Genomic DNA, 19,138 nt, shown 5'->3' with positions numbered 1-19,138 from the left:
GACATCATGAAAAACTGGAATTATGAGTTTATTCTGTCTGCGCAAGACTTGTAGCATCTAATAGTAAGAAAAATAAAAACGACCAATTGAAAGCAGCTTCCATAAAAGCTCATAGGTGTATAGTCTTGTTGCAAACCAGCCATATCTTATTGTGGCAGTTTTGGTCTGGTTTAGCTTACGAAGTTTAACGTCCTAAAGCGACTCAGGCTACTAAGGACGCAATGTGATAGAGGGCTCCGGAATAATCTCATCACCTGGGAATTTTAACGAGCACTGTTATCACATTTCACATGAGCGCCTCGCGTTTCGCCTCCATAGAAACGCTGAAGCGCACGCTCGCACTACGGCACGCGCGCTCTCTCTCTCTCTCTCTCTCTCTCTCTCTCTCTCTCTCTCTCTCTCTCTCTCTCTCTCTCTCTCTCTCTCTCTCACACACACACACACACACACACACACACACACACACACACACACACACACACACACACACACACACACGCACGCACGCACACACACACACACACACACACACACACACACACACACACACACACACACACGCACGCACGCACACACGCGTGCGCGCGCGCACGCACACACACGCCTAATCCAAATAAGCAACGGCTTTAGGTAATATGCTACAAAACGTAAATCTTAAAGCGCTGTGATTTGGGCCTGTTGGTATTCGGACATAATGATGAAGACAAAGCGCAACACACAAGGACGGAGAGAAGTGGACGAGACGAGCGCTAACTTGCAACAAACGATTTATTGGAGGTACAGGGCCCAGCGGGACCACAACGCATGCGCAAACCTTTTATCAGTTGTCACTTGTTCTTACAACGTCGCTGGAGAGTGGGAGAGTTTGTAAGCGACGTTGTAAGAACAAGTGACAACTGATAAAAGGTTTGCGCATGCGTTGTGGTCCCGCTGGGCCCTGTACCTCCAATAAATCGTTTGTTGCAAGTTAGCGCTCGTCTCGTCCACTTCTCTCCGTCCTTGTGTGCTGCGCTTTGTCTTCAATATTATGTCATAAATCTTATATTATTCTGGCACAAATATGATCGTAGTAATTGACATTTTCCCAAATTTTCTTTTTTTTTTCCTTTTTTTTTTCTTTGAGGCGAAGTGAAGTATAGTCAGCGATCACTTTACGCCTAACAAGTGCCTTTGCGCGCGTTAATTCTTTTTTTTTTTCTCGGCGCAAAGAAAATGTGCAAAGGACAATCTTGATACTCTGTCAGCAACTGTATAACGCGCAGTGCACCACTCTTCATGTGTTCTGATGAAACACTGGGCGCATCAATTTCATACAGGCCATTTCAGTATCGAAAACCAAAATGTCCTGAGAGGTCTGTGAATCCGTCCTCTCGGAAGAGTGCGGACACCACTCCGAAGATAATTTTTGAAAGAAGAATGATATCATCGGCTGACTGCATAGCAGAGACATGGAATGTTTGTACGAGAGCACGTGAGTTACATATTAACGAAAGTTTCTGCAGAATGCTGACCAGAAGGAGCACGCACGACTTTGCATGCAATGTTTAGGGTTTTTGAAGTCGATGAAAATAGCTTCTTGCGTTGGCCTGTTACAATGAATGTCAAAGACTGTGCTCTATCCCGAGGCCAAAGAGTGTCGAGGTAGCGGTGAGACCCCAGAGATCAACCAAAAATTTCCGGACGCAAGGTCGGCAGCGACACTTGACATTATTCAGTCATTATTCAGTCAGCGGCAGCGACATTATTCAGTCACAAGAGCTTATTATATTTCTTTGTTTGTTGGTTTGTGGGGTTTAACGTCCCAAAGCGACTCAGGCTATGAGAGACGTCGTAGTGGAGGACTTCGGAGGTTTCGACCACCTGGGGTTTTTATGACATCGCACAGCACACGGACGCCACTCCATTTCGCTTGCACGGAAAAGCGGCCGCCGAGGCCGGAATTCGATCCCGCATTCTTAGGAACAGCAGTCGAGCGCCGTAAGCACTGCGCCACCCCGGCGGGGCTTATATTTCTGGTACACAAAGTGAGAAAGAAGCTGTTTAAAAAAAAAAAAAATGCTGCCGATTTTAGCTTGGCCAAATGCGAAGTATGTGCGCTAGCTCGTCGCGTTTTATTCAGAGCTTTCAAGGTCATGCTTCAGGCAAAAATTGGTGAAATAAGTGATAGGGGAGGGCCAGCGCACTATAAAAGTTTGGGGCCGCTTAACACATTTTCAGAGGAAATTGCGATGGCGGTGTGTTCTGCATCCATTGTACATACGTATGGAGGTGGGTGAAGACGGTGACATGCATGCATTGCAACGCGCGAGAGAGTAGCAGTTAAATGTGAGGGGTGGTATAGGTTATTGTGATAACATAGTGGGTCTTGTGCAGTGGCCAGCGAAGATGATCTGTTTGTGCCACCACGGCACTGAAACTCAGTGGCTGCCGTATTTGTCTTATTTGAAGGTTAGAGGGAAAGGCATTCAAAGACAACAGCTTTTCGATGAAGCGGGAGCCGTAGAGCTGACGCCGAACAAACTGGCCAAAAGAAGTGCTGCGTTTGCAAGGCAGTGTGTCAGCATAAAACCAGGTAAAAACTCTCCGTAACAGCTAAAAAAATGGCCAAAATTAGATTCCAAGTACTGTTAACATCCACCTTGTTCACCCGATTAAGCATTCTAGGATTGCCATCGTTTTCGTGATCTCAAAAACTGTTGAAGGGCACACATTTTCGTGCAGGTGGCGATATCAAAACTACTGTATAAAGCGGTCGTTTGATGCTACAACACATTCAATTTTCATGAAGGACCTAGCGAAGCACGACGGGGACGACCTACGAATACTGGACTCGACAGCAAACGTCCTCAACAGAAATACTCAACTCACGTGGCGCCTCGCATGCGAAGCTTGCATTGTGGGCCATACCCAGCCCTGCTTTACCTTCCTACTCGCGTTAGGCCTCGATCCAGCCCAGGTTCATATCACTCTCTACCGTTAACTTTTTCAATAAAGCCCAGGACTTATAAATAAGCACTCCCCTCTCCTCCACTCTCGCGTGCGTAAGCGTCTGTGTGTGTGTGTGTGTGTGTAGTACAAAATAAAACCGTAAGACGCATACATTACGAAATATTCAAGAAGCTAATCGGCTCACTGAGCAGATTCAACTATATCCACCTTACCGTCAATGCTTTCTTTCGCTGTTTTAAAGCCCTTCATGTTATGTTCACACTGTACTGACGTATCTTCGTTCAGCGTTTTTCACGGATGCCGTCCGAACGCTTGTTGACCAACGGCATTCCATCGAGTGCCACGTTCTGCAATAACCGTCACAGCTGCATGTTAAACGTAGCCTGAAAAATTAGGGGAGTCGGGGAGTCCGGGATACCTGACAACGACTGACGCTGTGCTGCGCCATGAAAATCACGTATAAGTTCTCGTTATAGCTCACCCTCTTGAATATATAATAGTCACGAAGCTTATCTTCAATCAGTGGTCAAAGGTGCTGGCTTACTGAATAACTGTACGGCTACTGAACAGACAATTAATTGAACAAAATATACACAAAATGAACATTGTGTGCTCGCTGTCTTGAAGATCCGTTAAACTCTACGCGGAGAATTATGCGCGCGCGCTTCAAGTATGCAGTCTTCTCTTAGCGTACAAATACGTTCCTTCAAGAGCTAAACGCCCACGTATAACTCATTTTGTTAAATATAAAGGATGTCTTAAACTTTGAAATCTGCGGCGGTATTTTTAAAGGCAATATAGGAAGAGCCAATAAAGTGGCATTAAAATGCTTTATAACATGAATGCAACGCATCTGCGCTCAAGGACAGCGTACGAAAGCGACGACACAAAAATCAAAGAAGATAATGTCGATATAGGTTACGAAGTACTATTACTTGTTATTACTGATCACAGTCAGCCTTACTCTTGTCCCACTTTTCTAATAAAACGTAGGCAGCCTACTTCGATCTGAATTAAACGAGTTCCACAGAGCCATATAGCACAAAACTACATGCTGTTTTTGGCGCAACCTGTTTTAAAAGCTGAATGAATAACGGCCGATGAAAATGCTGTGATGACGGTGGGTCACGATATTGGTTTCGACGGGACAGGAAAAAAAAAAAAAAAAGCTCGGCTAGTGACAAAAATAAAAAAAGCCTAATTCGAATATCTCGGTTTCATAGTTTTCGGGAAACCTAAGAGGTAAACGTTAAATGCCTGTCCTCGAAATGAGATTAGGTTTCCTATGAAGCACAATACGAAGCATGTGTACGGTACCCATCAACAGTAATGAAAACTCCTAGATTAAAAGAAAAAAGAAAGAAAGCCGTATCTCACGAAAAAAAAAATTAGAACTGTAAATGTTAATGGCACTTCAGGGCTGCCAGGAACACCATATATACAGTGGAAGGCTGCGTGCATTTTTGCAAATGCCTGAGGCTCCTCAACGCGCACGGAAATTGCGAAATGCAGGCATTTTTTCAGTTCTTCTCCACAGAAATACGGCAACCACAGCCGAGGTCAGGAACTATACAGATCTGTGGGAAGCTTATATAGCAAAATCGTGCACACATTCATAATTGAAAACTCCCACGCCCACCTCCTGGTCAATGAGCGTTACTCAACTGGACCGGACAGAGGGCGCCCACGAAAAGGTACCCGATGTGATCCCGTGACTACAACGTCCAGCGAAGCGAGTACAGGCAGGTACTTGAGTGCTTCTTTCAGTGAATGCACAACCTAATCAAGGTATCCCTAGGCGTTATAATAATGACATAAAATTGGTGTGTTAGTTACAGCGACGTTACTTGTTACATTCGAATGTTATCGTAACGTTAACGTTTAACAAATGACGTTATACGCTCCATGGTAAACGCTAGTTAAACGTTAAGACTAAATGTTATGCTGTTGCTATGTTCAAGACGTTATTTTAATGCTCAAAGAATAACTGTAAATTAATATTACAAATTTGAACGTTGCTATAAAGTTCAGATTATAACCATAAAACAACATTACCGAGGTTTCCAGATACTGCTTTTCAAAAATTTTGCCATCTTTCGTCCAGTAATAATGCTTCTAACTAACAGAGCTATGGAGCTAAAATTCTGAGATGATACCTGCAGCCGAAATATTTGTTACAATACGTTGCACGTTACCTGTGCAATACGATTACTTATGACACCTTTCATGACTAGCTAGATACACGTAAGGTTCAGGCTATCGTATCTGCTAAAAGTTGAATTTATGAGTTGCGCGTGTCGCTATCGCTGCCCCTTGTTCCTTGCGAAGTGCCGACTGAAGTGGCGGATCATAATTAGCGGATATAGGCTTCCAGGGTTTCTTCACCGATTTAGCGAAAGCTGTGTTCATACTGCTCAAATGCTTCACAAAGGCTAGGAAAAATGCCGACAGTGTATTTACGATGGATCAAAAGAAGAAGCGACAGTTAGACTAAATATCGATAAGGTGCGGACGATCGAGAAGCGCCCTTTTTCCGCCACTGAATATTTGCCCCCCCCCCCCCCCCCCCTCCTTTTTTTTTTTTTTGATAGCGGGCGTCTCGCATAGGCGATGACTCCCTCAGTGCCATTTTTCTTTAGGACTATAACCCATCGTCGATGCATAAACTACTTGAACCGGTACGGAGCCGACGTTTCGCGCGGTTATGATGGGGTTCCAGCTGAGTTTGGCGCGGCTCCTGCCGCGATCGACAACAGGAGCCGCGTGGGTGTGGGTGGGCGCCGGACGACTAACTTCGCAGTCTAACACCCCTTAACAAGATCTGGTGCTGCGCCGCATTTCAGCAGCGCACTGAAAGGAAGCATCGACAGCCGATAAGGCTGAACAGGACTTGGACCAAGTGGCGCCTGTGATCCGGCGGCGGTAGGGTGCCTTGATGTGCCTGCGCCTCTGGCATCGAGGCGGAGGAATCTCCTCCTCCCTCTCTCGCGCTGCTGCAGATTCGAAGCGGTTTACCACTGCGCTCGCTGATTGGACCTCTCGAGCCGCCGATAAGTGCTGCCGCCTGATTGGGCAGTTTGAGTGGCAACGGTTTCCGGGCCTATATAAGAAGGAGCGCTGCCTCTTGGAGAGAGAGATGACCGTCGAGCGCAGTGCTGCTCGCTTGGAAGGGGAACGCTGCGCAATCTCCCTGGCCGTCGCTGTGCGAAGACAGCAGCGTTGAAGGACTCTGGTAGCGTTTAGCCAGTAGCTTTCGGATTCCGGTGCTAACACCGTTCTGTTTTGTGCCATGGCCGTAGATAACGTATAAAGTAGTCTTTCTTTCACCTCATATAGGGGACACGGAGCCTCGACACCCGAACCGCGACAGCGCCTTTACAAAATTAACCGAGGACTGGTAGCTCTTGCCAGCGGCGTTGACGGTCTCTCAAAGCTTTAAACTCCGACTCTCCACGTGAACGAGAAGTTTGCTCAAAGATTCGGCAGTGCACAAGTCTTTTAAAACACGTCGATAGCAAGCTCATAATGCCGGAGATCTGTAGGTAGCTGTCCTGTCGGCTGCAGGCTGTGAAAACATCGCTATAGCTGTCGTATTTGCTGAATCGGGCCGCTAGCCCGTCCTTGCTTACACAGTGGCCGAGAAATAACAGTTCCTCGTAGAGGAACCAAGGCCCATCCTTTGGGTAAACCAGCATTTTTTTTCTGAATCCAAGGTAAGTCCAGGATACTTAACTACTTCAAGCCCTTCCTGTAGCCGCTTTGAGTTATGGTCGTCTGCCGCAAATATTACGACGTCATCGAGATAAACAAAGCAAGCTTATATCCTATCCCGATCCCTCTCTTTCTATAAGCAACGGGGGCCGCACCTTGCAGAAAATGTTTTATTTCCGCTTGACAGCCTGGTCCGCGAAGAGCGACGGATTAGGACGACGGTTCTCTCGCCATATGCAATAAGTCACGTTTCCATTTCCGAAGCTGCATGCCAGTGATTATACCGGTGATTTTCACGACCTGACGAGGCGCGCCAGTCGAACCAAGATCGATGAAAACAGGACTGATATTATTGTCCGTCTACGAGGAATCGCGTTTGTTTTGTGTCAGTGGCACATGATCCTACAAACCACCATGAACAAGTCTTCCGATATAAGCATCAGCTCCCCATAATTAAAAAAAAAAAAGAAGAAAAGCTTACTCGTCGCTAGAAACAGTGCAGTAACATATGTTACTGCACTGTTTCTAGCGGCGTGTGTCATACTATATACCGACGAGAAAAGAGCAAGAACGGTGAAGATATGTTTGTAGTGCAATGGTAAGCATATTCCGTGCTTTCAGACATTTGTGAGCGGCGACATTTATTAGTTTCCTTCGACATATGGAGAAACGTACGCAGGCCAGGGTAGGAGTTGCTTTAATACCACGCTAAGGAAGCGAGCTCTTTCAGGATCGGTCCCCTCCCACCTTTTTGTTCAATGTATAGGCAATATAGGTGTCAACGAGCTTTTAATAATACACCCTTTTTATGAAATCATCGTAATTAGACCTCGCACGAGATTATTGGAGCCGTTCGCATACTTAGCTATAAAGAGGGGTGAATAAGCCATTCAATACTTGCTTCAAGCGAGGGGGAATCCAATAGGAAACGCGAGCTGATAATAGCAACTTCTTTTTAACCAGTGGCTTGTTTAGCATGATATCTTCCTCTTGCTTCTTTTATTAGCGCACATATTTATGTTCCTAGGATTCTTCAAGGACTTATGCTGCTGTTAACCTCTGCGTTATGTGGTAACTATTGTATTGGGTGTGGCCCGAGCCGCGCATCGATAACGTGCCTGATATCAGCAGTATGCTTTCAGTGCAAGGGCCGCACGCCCTCTCCCAGTTGCTGCATATAAGCGACCGATGAATAAGCCTACTGGTTGTTGTTCATCTTGCTCACGGCCTGTCATGCTCTGTCTGCGTTCCGCAACGATACAGTAGCCTTTAGGATATTTATCGACTTTTTTCTTCAGAGTTAATTGTCCTTTGTGTCTTCTTACTGCTTAATATGCCTTGTCGATGGCGAAAACTTGCTAGGCGTTAAACACTTTGTTAGCGGATATAAGAATTAAATAAATAGAAAAAAAAGAAGAAAACTTTACTTAATAATATAGGAGCGTTAGTGGCCATATACTAAGTGTTTTTCACCCCGCCGGGGTGGCGCAGTGGTTACGACGCTCGACTACTGTTCCCAAGGACGCGGGATCGAATCCCGGCCTCGGCGGCAGCTTTTCGATGGAGGCGAAAAGCAAGGCGTCCGTGTGCTGTGCGATGTCAGTGCACGTTAAAGAACCCCAGGTGGTCGAAATTTCCGGAGTCCTCCACTACGGCGTCTCTCATAGCCTGAGTTGCTTTGGGACGTTAAACCCCACAAACCAACTAAGTGTTTTCTTTACAAGGTCCAAAATTTTAAGGAAAAGGCAACCGGCTTTAGATTTATTTTTGTCCTGGGGCAATATTCAGGGCTACGGTAGACACCAGGTAATATGCCTAATTCTTTAATAAGTTCACTAATTAAATAATTACATTAATTAACATCTAATATTTACATTTTGGGGGTATGTTGCATTTTCAGAATTGTAGCTCGTCCTCCAAATAGTATAGCCGTGAAAAAAATTTTCTTTAAAAAGTTGTAGCATATATTACAAGGCCCAAAAACCTTACCCTGATAGGCAGTTTCACAGAAAAGCACAGCGCCTGTGACGTAGGTCTCTGAGATTTCGCCACTCTGCTCGCACCACCTCAGAGCCAGACGGCGCACGGCGGTTCGCTGCCAATTTTGTTTCGACCACGGCCTCGCTGATAGCTGGCCTCAGAGCAGAGCGATCTGGGCCGGACGCGCCGCTGGTGCTGTGTTATCGGGTGAAACCGCCTATCAAGGTTACATTTAGGGGCATAAGAAAAATAAAACCGCAGCAGGCACAGGACGGAGGGTGGAGACAACACAGGGAATATATTTTGCCTGCTAAGACTTCTTTAACGAAAACTTTTTTTCGCGACTATACTATTTAGAGCACGAGGTGTAATTCTGAAAATACAACATGCCCCCTAAAATGAAAATATAAAAAAGTTAATTAGCGAACTAATTCTGCATCTTACCTGTTGTTCGCCGCGGCCCCCAATATAGACCCAGGGATAAAATTCGTCTAAGGTCAGTTACCATTCTTAAAAAAAATTTGAACCTTCTATTTATACACAATATACCCTGCAGCGCTAATGCATTACAGCAGGGTTGTGGGCTTTACAAAAAGCATCAGGTTATACAAAAAAAAAGGCAAACAGATCTCGTGAACAGAAACAAACAAGTACAGTGGAACTAGATCTCGTTCAGTAAGGAAAAAAAAAAGTGTTGCTGCTGGCGCCCGCCACATGCGCTCTAAGCGCATTTGTTTTTGTAAAGAAGGAGAATTTCGTGTAATTTGTCTTGGACTATTCTTATTTTCGTGGTCCCTTCTGGCTGACAGGTAGTGGAGGTATGAATATATTTTGCCTCTCAATTTTAGTTCTCAATAAACTTCAGCCTACTTTTTTTCCGCCTTCCTTATAGATTTCTAGTCCGATTGTTTTTTTCATGTTAATGACGCTAGCGTCTCTTGAATATTGCTTTGATATAACAAACACCTGGTATAGATCCAAGACACTTGTCCCGTATGGATTAGTTATGGTGTAGCTATGGCGCATCTACAAAATAATTGTTGATTCGGTTTTCGAAAACGCCCATCATGCTGGCGGCAACAGTCGACGTATGCTTTGGGGCAGTTTGCTTCAGAAGACAAAAAATCTCCACTTGGTCAAATAACGGCTGCCACTTGGATTCTCTATAACGGTATGTTTCTCTGGATAGCAGCAGTCGTGAATGTTATTACCTAGGCGCGTTTTCTCGCCGTGAATGAATACGAACTTCTAATGGTGGGTAAATGCGAAAAAAAAAAAAATAGGCTACATTTTTCTGCCCACGCGCGTGTGTTTGTGTGTGTGTGTGAGAGAGAGAGAGTGAGCGAGTGAGGGGGGATGGAGGCGAAGCCACCTTTTGTCCCTAGTTTGCTTGCTTTGATTTTTGTTTTGTGAGCAGTGGGACAAATGCATCTATTTTAGTGTATGGGTTTGTGATGCGGGTGAACATGGTGCAATACTGAGCGCTGCAGAAAGCGAAATCCCCGCCTAATGCGATAGCAATCGTGGAGGCTGCTCTTACATGGAAATAATTCTCCTCCCCGCAGCAGTAGCTCAATGCTTAGGGCGCACGACTGGGGATCTGGGTTAGACTCCGGGAGCGGCTACTGCCTTTCAGTGGAAGCGAAACTCAAGGCGCCTGTACACTGTACGAAGTGAGTGCACGGTCAGGAGGTTTAAATTATATCCAGGGGTGCTAAATTATTCGCAGCCCTCTGTCACAGCGCCCCTCATACCGTGAGTTGCTTTGAGACGTTTTTAGATCCCATAAACTCCACCAAGTACCTTTCGAGCAAAGACATCGATGTTGTAATCGCCTGCCTGCGCATTAGCCGTCGTTTTACAACTATTTTCAAAACATCCTTTTCCTAAAGCATTTTTCTATTTGTCCAATGTTTAGGGAAATCCTCCAAGGCGAAGTAGGGACTGATTTCCTTTGTAGCCGCGTAGCGGCGCTAGTATGAATGCTAATGAGTGATTGCTCCCATTTTGCATTTGTATATTTAAGTCGCTAGTATCAAGAACTGACGAGACGGAAATTCGCATCTCATCCGACTTCCCATAGTGCAAACGAGGATGCCGAAGTGCTTGTGCGATTTGTTTTTGCCACTTAATTCGGGTGGCAATTACCGAATGTGCTGGCGCCCCATTCATGCTATTCTCTTTCGCGTGCTTCGTTAAAACCACGGCTACGACAGAGTAATTGATACAAATGTTTCGTCAAAGCAGTTATAATGTCACGTATCTGAGTCATCGCTTACAAAAATGTGTAATGAGTTCCTGTTTTAAAGTCAGTGATGGTAGATATCACACTCATCAGGTATTTCTGGTGACTTCTCACTTTAGTTTCTGATGCATTGGTGTTGAAAATTGGCCACCTCCTTTTTGATTAAGATTTGATGAGTATTTTTGCTGACATCCTTATTAATGCTGACGTATAAATGAAATAATTGGGGCGCATTTCTGCGTGAATTGTGATAGATTTTAACTGGTGATTTGGTAAAAATGAAAAATGTATCGAATGACATTTCTTGTGTTTTTTTTTTTTTTTTTTTTTTTTGTGACGTTACACAGATGCTGCATTAATGCGCTCTCTTCAATGCAGCGTAAACACCCATATTGTTCATTTTCTCTCAAAGTTTTAATGAATCAGAAAGCAGCTTAAATTAGTCCTCTAAGAGCAGCAAGTAACAGCAATGTCGAGAATGCAGCAATATATCCATTAGAAATATATGCTACCCCGATGCACTTCCCGGATCTGACCTTCTTCATAGCCTTATATATGCCCAATAGGAAACCCTCCAGCAAATGTTGGTGGTGAACTGGTAATAATCCGAGTTTTGTGAAAGAACATCTGGCGTCATGTGCACAGTCTATAGCGGGCGATAACTGAGATATTAAATCTGCAAAATTCTGTTAGCTAATGTGCATTAGTACTACGCGAGCTATTGAAAAATATGTTCAGGTGATGCTTAAAAATGATATTGTTCTGATGTCTTTACGCGTCACGACTTCAGCTGACTTCTTATATCAGAAAAATAATTCCAAAATCTCGTCAAGACTTTATGATGTCAGTATGATGCAGAAAACCTGATACAAAAGCTCATCGACAGTTTATAATATCAGTATGATGCAAGAACACAACATATGTTGCTGTCATGATTAATTTTTCATGACTCACCGTGATTACATCCTAGTGACAGCAGAAATTCAATATTCATTTTTGTAAGGGAGTTAAAACGAGCAGACATTTTCCTTTGTTCATATTAAATTCCTCGCTGTACCGACAATTAAAGCTGGAACTTCCACGGTTGGCGTCTTGGTGCAAAATGAGGTTGCGATAGACAGATCACGACGACCTTAACGAGTTTTGCCGCGTCTATTTTTCCAGGCGGGCTTTTGTTACTATCCTAGACGCAAGGTTTTGTGCTTTCTCGCTGCGCGTGGCTGTTTCTTGTTGCACGCGGCCTTGCTGAACATGATTGGTTAGTTTTCGTAAAACTAAAATAAAAAAATTGCACATCTATCGTCCCTAATTCAAGAAAGGCGAACAAAAAAAAAATTCTTCTCGTACAAGGCATTTTGCTCATTATTGAATGATCCATTGTGAGATTCCCGCAGTGGAAATTTGGTTGCACGTTCCTACCCCAGGACGTATACGAAAAGATTGCGATGAAATTAGTTTTTCTCTGGAATATTGTCTTCCACAAATTTTTGACGTGGGAGTACGTATAGTCTGCGGTGTTCGTTATTATTCCAGACGACATGCGCAGCATATTAACAAAGAAAAAAAAATGACAAGCTATAACGTTGCTCTTCGTGGGCATTCAATGACCACGAAGAGCAGCTCCCTTTTCTCTGCAGGCACAGGTTCAATAAATAAACTTCTTGATTTTGAGGCCTTCATCTTCCATCTATCTACCTTCCTACGCAATATATGCCTGCTCCGCCGCTTTGTATTAGGTGCATGGACCGCCGACACGCTATGCCCTTGACAACGTCGCCTATACTGCTCACTTATTCGAGCTTATAAAGAGAAACTCAGGCAATTTTTTTTTTTTTTCAAAATGCTGCGACGTTACTGAAGCTTTCACGTCACATTTTCAGTTGTCTAGTCATTAGTACCAAATTTCGCCGTATTTCTACGTTTCGTTGCCGCGCGAATGAATTTCAATATTTCCCATTTTCTGCCCTTAAGACGTGAGGATTTCAACTTGCAACTTTGGGTACGTGCTACATATATTCTATATTCGCTCTGCGTTTCCTGCGTGAAGAATAAAATTTTGAGTTTGCTCTTAAACATTTCAGACAAATAATAACCAAAGCACTCACAGTTGCCAGTTTAACCAATCAATTAATGCGCATACGATAGGTTTTGTGGTGGTATCCGTGACGTCATAGGTTGGCATGTCATGATCTCATAGGTAGGCCTAGAAACTACTTTCGGCTTCCTGGTTTTGCTCTTATAAAATGTGTGGGCTCAGTACATAAAAAAAAAATACGGTTTTGTATCACAGAGAAGGTACTCTATAAGGAACATATGATGTGACTATATGAACTCAATACGTTCAAAAAATGTAAACTCCGGAGTTGCCCTTTACGTTACCCCCCCCCCCCCCCCCCCTCCCGCGGCGGCAAAGTAGTTGTTGCGGCGCTCGACTGCTGCACCCAAGGATGCGGGATGGAATCTGACCGCGGCGGCCGCTTTTCGATGGAGGCGAAAAGCAAGGCACCCATGTGCTGTGCGATGTCAGTGCACGTTAGAGAACCCCAGGAGGTCGAAATTTCAGAAGCCCTCTACTACGACGTCTCTCATAGATTGAATCGATTTGGGACGTTAAACGCCATAAACCAAACCTAAAACAAAAATAAGTGCGCTGCGAACGGCAGTTTTTCTTGAGCTCCTGCTTATTTTAATATATTTTGTGTTTCCGCCGTCTTTGCGGTGACTTCGCCATCTAAGGCGATGGCGGATAGCTCGCCGTCACTGCTGTCTACTGTGGACAGCAGTGTGGGCCCACCAAGTCAACGCGGTTACAGCGTGAGTATCCCCTTGGAGCTAACAGGGTCAAGTTTCCCCGACAGAAGATGACATGGAGTACGACGCTGGCTCCATCACGATGGCGAGACAACGTCTAAGGAGGAAGCTCTCCATGACATCGAAAGAGCATAGACACAGTGTGAACACAAAGCGGCTTAGCTAGCCCATTTCGACCACGAAGGAAGTCAATGAGGCCAGTGCGAGTGTGCAGCCGCTCACTTACACGATTTCATACATGCCTGCCGTGGATAAAGATAACATCAATTCTATCAATAGGCAGACCTTTACTCTTACCTTTTAACGGCTCGTTTCGGGCCAAGTAAAGGAAGTGCGTATTAATGCGGGGAGGAATATCCTCACCGTTGATTTCTCAAACCGGATCACCTTGAACAGGTTGAAGGCTATTTCATACCTTGGTAACATGAGAGTGCACTCGTTTTTTGCCCACGGTCTGAATACTACTGCGGAAGTGATTTCTGAGGTTGATATTGAGATAACTGATATAGATTTGGTGAAACTGTTATCTTGCTCTACTCCAAACACTGACACTCACCACTTTGGGAAATCAAAATATGTGAAACTAGTGTTTGAAGGCAGTGTTGAAGACGTGAAGCGGTGGCGTAGCGGTAGAACATCCGCCTCGCATGCAAGAGGACCGGGGTTCAAATCCCGGTACCGCGCAATTCTCCACCGGATGAAAAAAAAATAAAAAATCCGCGTGTCGATGGAATTGCATAAACAGGTTTGGGGTTCGACCTGATGCCGGTGAATACCTCCGGCAACGCACTCCCTCACCAGAAAAGGAGTTGGCCACCCTGGTGCAGTAATTGGCCGCAACCTCCTATGATAAGCTCCATAACACCCCGGCCCTCAGTCACCAGCGGCTGCGGAACAACTGACCACGGCGGCGGTCAGACCTGTGACGCAGCAGGGGGTGCTAAGAAAGCCTGGCTCCGCTGGACAGGCCGCCATTGGAAACTGACCCTGGCAACGTTTAATGCTAGAACCCTAGCTAGTGAAGCTAGCCTAGCAGTGCTGTTAGAGGAGGGCATGAAATGGGATGTCATAGGGCTTAGTGAGGTTAGGAGGCCGAATGAGGCATATACTGTACTGAAGGATGGGCATGTACTGTGTTATCGAGGCTTACCAGAGAGGCAACTAGGAGTAGGTTTCCTTGAGAATAAGTATATAGCGGGCAATATAGATGAATTCTATAGTATTAATGAGAGGGTGGCAGGCATCGTAATTAGGCTTAATAAGCGGTATAAACTGAAACAGGCCTATGCACCTACATGTAGTTATGATGACGAGGCAGTTGAAAGCTTCTATGAAGATGTAGAATCGGCAATGCGCAAAGTAAAGACGCAGTATACTGTACTAATGGGCGATTTCAATGCCAAGGTAGGGAAAAAACAGGCAGGAGACAAGGCAGTAGGTGACTATGGCATTGGCTCTAGGAATAGCAGGGGGGAGTTACTAGTTGAGTTTGCAGAGCGCAATAACTTATGAATCATGAATACCTTCTTCAGCAAACGGAAGAACCGGAAATGGACATGGAAAAGTCCTAACGGGGAGACTAAAAATGAAATCGACTTCATAATGTGTTCTACCCCCGCCATTATGCAAGATGTAGAGGTAATCGGGAAAGTGCGATGCAGTGACCACAGGATGGTGAGGTCCCGAATTAGCCTAAATCTGAAGAAGGAACGCAACAGATTAGTAAGAAAGAAACCCATCAACGAATTAGCGGTGAGGGGGAAGGCAGAAGAGTTCAGGATCTCGCTACAGAATAGGTTTTCAGCTCTAACTGAGGATGGCGACATTACCCTAGAGGCAAGGAACAATAATTTCAGAGATATCATTACTGAGTGCGCGGTAGAAGTAAGCGGTAGGATAGTTAGAGAGGATACCGGCAAGCTGTCTAAGGAGACGAAAGAATTGATTAAGAAACGTCAGAGTATGAAAGCTTCCAATCCAACAGACCAGATCGAATTGGCCGAGATATCAAAGCTAATCAATAAGCGCAAGGTGGCCGATATAAGGAAGTATAACATAGAGAAAATTGAGCATACTGTAAAGAACGGGGGAAGCCTTAAAGCGGTAAAGAAGAAATTGGGCATAGGCAAAAACCAGATGTATGCGATAAAGGACAAGACGGGCAACGTCATCACTAATATGGAAAAGATAGTCAAAGTAGCCGAGGAGTTCTATACAGATCTCTACAGTAGCCAGGACCGTAATGAGTTTGGCAGTAGGGAAAAACAGTCAGACGTTCCACCAGTGGCGAAGGACGAGGTCAAGAAAGCACTAGAAACTATGAAAAGAGGGAAATCAGCTGGAGATCGATCAGATAACTACATATTTGCTGAAGGACGGGGGGGATATCGTGCTAGAAAAACTGGCCACCCTGTATACGCAGTGCCTGGTGTCATCGACGGTACCGGAACCATGGAACAATGCAAACATTATCCTCATTCACAAGAAAGGGGACTCTAAGGACCTTAAACATTACAGACCAATCAGCTTACTGTCTGTTACGTATAAGGTATTTACTAAGGTAATCGCTAATAGAATCAGGACAACCTTAGACTGCAATCAAGCAAAGAATCAAGCAGGGTTTCGGAAACGGTACTCTACTATCGATCATATCCATACCATCAATCAGGTGATAGAAAAATGCTCGGAATTAACCAGCCCTTATACATAGCATTCATTGATTACGAAAAAGCATTTGACCCAGTTGAAACCTCGGCGGTGATGCAGGCATTGCGAAATCAGGGGGTAGACGAGCCGTATGTGAAAGTGCTGGAAGATATATATAGTGGCTGCACAGCAAACATAGTTCTGCATAAAGAAAGTATCAAAATTCCTATAAAGAAAGGTGTTAGGCAAGGAGACGCAATCTCCCCAGTACTATTCACAGCTTGTTTAGAGGAAGTATTCAGAGACTTGGAATGGGAACAGTTAGGGATAAGGGTAGATGGAGAATACCTCAGTAATCTGCGATTTGCTGATGACATTGCCTTGCTAAGCAACTCGGGGGATGAGCTGCAAATAATGATTGATGACCTAGACAGGAAAAGTAGAAAGGTAGGCTTGAAAATCAATATGCAGAAGACTAAGGTAATGTTCAACAGCCTCGGAAAAGAACAGCAGTTTACATTAGGTAGCGAAGTACTAGAAGTAGTAGGCGAATATGTCTACTTAGGACAGGTAGTAACCGCAGATCCGGACCACGAAAAGGAAATAACAAGAAGAATACGATTGGGATGGAGCGCATTTGCCAAGCACTCGCAGATTATGACTAGCAGCTTACCGGTATCGCTCAAGAGGAAAGTATACAACAGTTGCATCTTGCCTGTACTCACCTATGGGGCTGAAACGTGGAGGCTAACCAAGAGAGTTCTACTTAAGTTGAGGACAACCCAGAGGGCTATGGAACGAAAAATGGTAGGGGTAACATTAGGAGATAGAAAGCGTGCAGAGTGGGTCAGAGAAATAACTCAAGTTACCGACATTCTAGTAGAAATTAAGAAGAAGAAATGGACATGGGCAGGACATGTAGTGCGAAGAGAGGATAACCGATGGTCGCTGAGGGTAACAAACTGGATTCCAAGGGAAGGAAAGCGTAGCAGGCGGCGGCAGAAAGTTAGGTGGGCGGATGAGATTAAGAAGTTCGCAGGGGTCAAGTGGATGCAGCTAGCACAGAACCGGGTTAAGTGGAGAAATATGGGAGAGGCCTTCGCCCTGCAGTGGGTATAATCAAGGCTGATGATGATGATGATGATGAGTGTTTGAAGGCACCAGTTTACCCTCCCACGTGAAGGTGGGATTCGTGAGGCATCCTGTGCGCCCTTATGTACCCCGTACTCTGCAGTGCCGAAAGCGTCAGAAGCTGGGACACGTGAGTGCAGCATGCGTGCGGAAGAAAACCTGTCTGTGCTGCGGGGGAGACCATGACGGACCTGCATGTGCAGTTGAAGTGCCAAAATGTGCCAACTGTGGAGGGGCACATGAGGCAACCTCAAGAGAGTGCCCGAAAGTCAAGACGAAGATAAATATTCTGAGGAAAATTGTGAGCGACCACTCTTCTCACAGAGAAGCAGCAAATGCCGTTCAACGGTGAAGAAGGCGTACACGAAACCGGCAGAAGGGCTCGAATGCAACATATGACGCGACAGCGCATCAGCAAGAACAAGGCCACTCTGTTATGAAGAAGCCATTGGCTCCACCTGCGAAACTGCCAAATATTACGACCTCTCAGAAGGATTCTGCAGCATGGCCGCCTCTACCAAAGCGCAATGTAATCTTTGAGGCACGTCCGTCAGTGCGTACGTCTGTTGTGTCTACCACAGATGACCAAATAAGCGTTATGCTTAAGCAACTGATCGGCACCCTACGCCTGATCATTGCTGACGTGGACACGGCCGTTTCTCGGGCTGCTGTTCAAATTTTAGATGCTGTTGAGCCGGTCCTTGCAACTCTTCAATTGAAGACAACAATCATGGCTCTACTGTCGTCACCACCATCATTAGAAGAGAAAATGTCTCGATCGACAGTGTTTCAATGGAATGCTAGAGGGCTGAGAAGCCGCCTAGCAGACTTCAGGCAGATGATATTCAAGTACCAATTTCCGGTACTCGTCATATGCGAACCAAATATCACTTCTTTTTCCCCTATTATAGTCGGAAATTTCAATGACCATCACCATTGCTGGGGTAGCGCCGTAACGAACGCTCGTGGTCGGGATATTGCCACATTCTAATATAATGCAGGTCTTGTGGTTCTCAACGATGGGACACCGACCTTTTTGCGTGGAACTGCTTACATCAGTTACCTGGACCTGGCATGGGTATTGAGGCGTCTTGAAGCATCCGCAACTTGGCGTGCTGATGTAGAAACGTAAGGCAGTGACCATATACCAACATATGTGCAGCTTCGCTGGTTTGACCATCTTTCACATGCCAAGACACGCTGCACTGACTGGAATGGTTTCCGTAACGTTTTAGAAGAGTGCTGTGAATCTCTCACTACACCAGGTGATGTGGGGCAGTGAATGGTTATGGCACTGCGAGAGACATCACGCAGCATCTCTGCTCCATATTCCAGAACACCGGTACATGTGCTTTATGCGCAGCTACGTGCAATTCGCCGATGTGCAGAAAGAAAATACCACAGGAAGAAAGACGTTTTGGACCTCCGGGCTTCTATAGGCGTGCACAGAAGCAAGTACAGTACTATTTGGAGAAACTCAGCTAAACAGCGGGGGCGGTCATTTTGAACAGGCTGGATCCCCGGGAACCACTTTCAAGAATATGGCATGTTATCCGCGCACTGCCGTCCTTTCCCCTGCAGCATCCATTCCGCGCGTAGGCACTTTCCCAGCGCCGGAAAGGTCGTGAAGGATTTCTGCTCGCGCATTGCTGGAGTCACATCTGT

General features: G+C 45.3%; 1 protein-coding gene and 1 pseudogene across 1 annotated transcript in view; one reads left to right on the top strand and one right to left on the bottom strand.

Moving 5' to 3' along the window:
* Positions 1-19,138, bottom strand: part of LOC146202134 (uncharacterized) — a 711,309-nt gene that overhangs the window by 587,215 nt on the left and 104,956 nt on the right. The window lies entirely within an intron of this gene.
* Positions 13,625-17,870, top strand: LOC146202135 (uncharacterized; annotated as a pseudogene).

Source organism: Amblyomma maculatum, chromosome 1, assembly GCF_055883805.1.
Source record: "Amblyomma maculatum isolate TAMU_Amacu chromosome 1, ASM5588380v1, whole genome shotgun sequence".
NCBI lineage: Eukaryota > Metazoa > Arthropoda > Arachnida > Ixodida > Ixodidae > Amblyomma > Amblyomma maculatum.
Note: the sequence above shows the minus strand (reverse complement) of the source record. Positions and strands in the feature narration are given on the sequence as shown.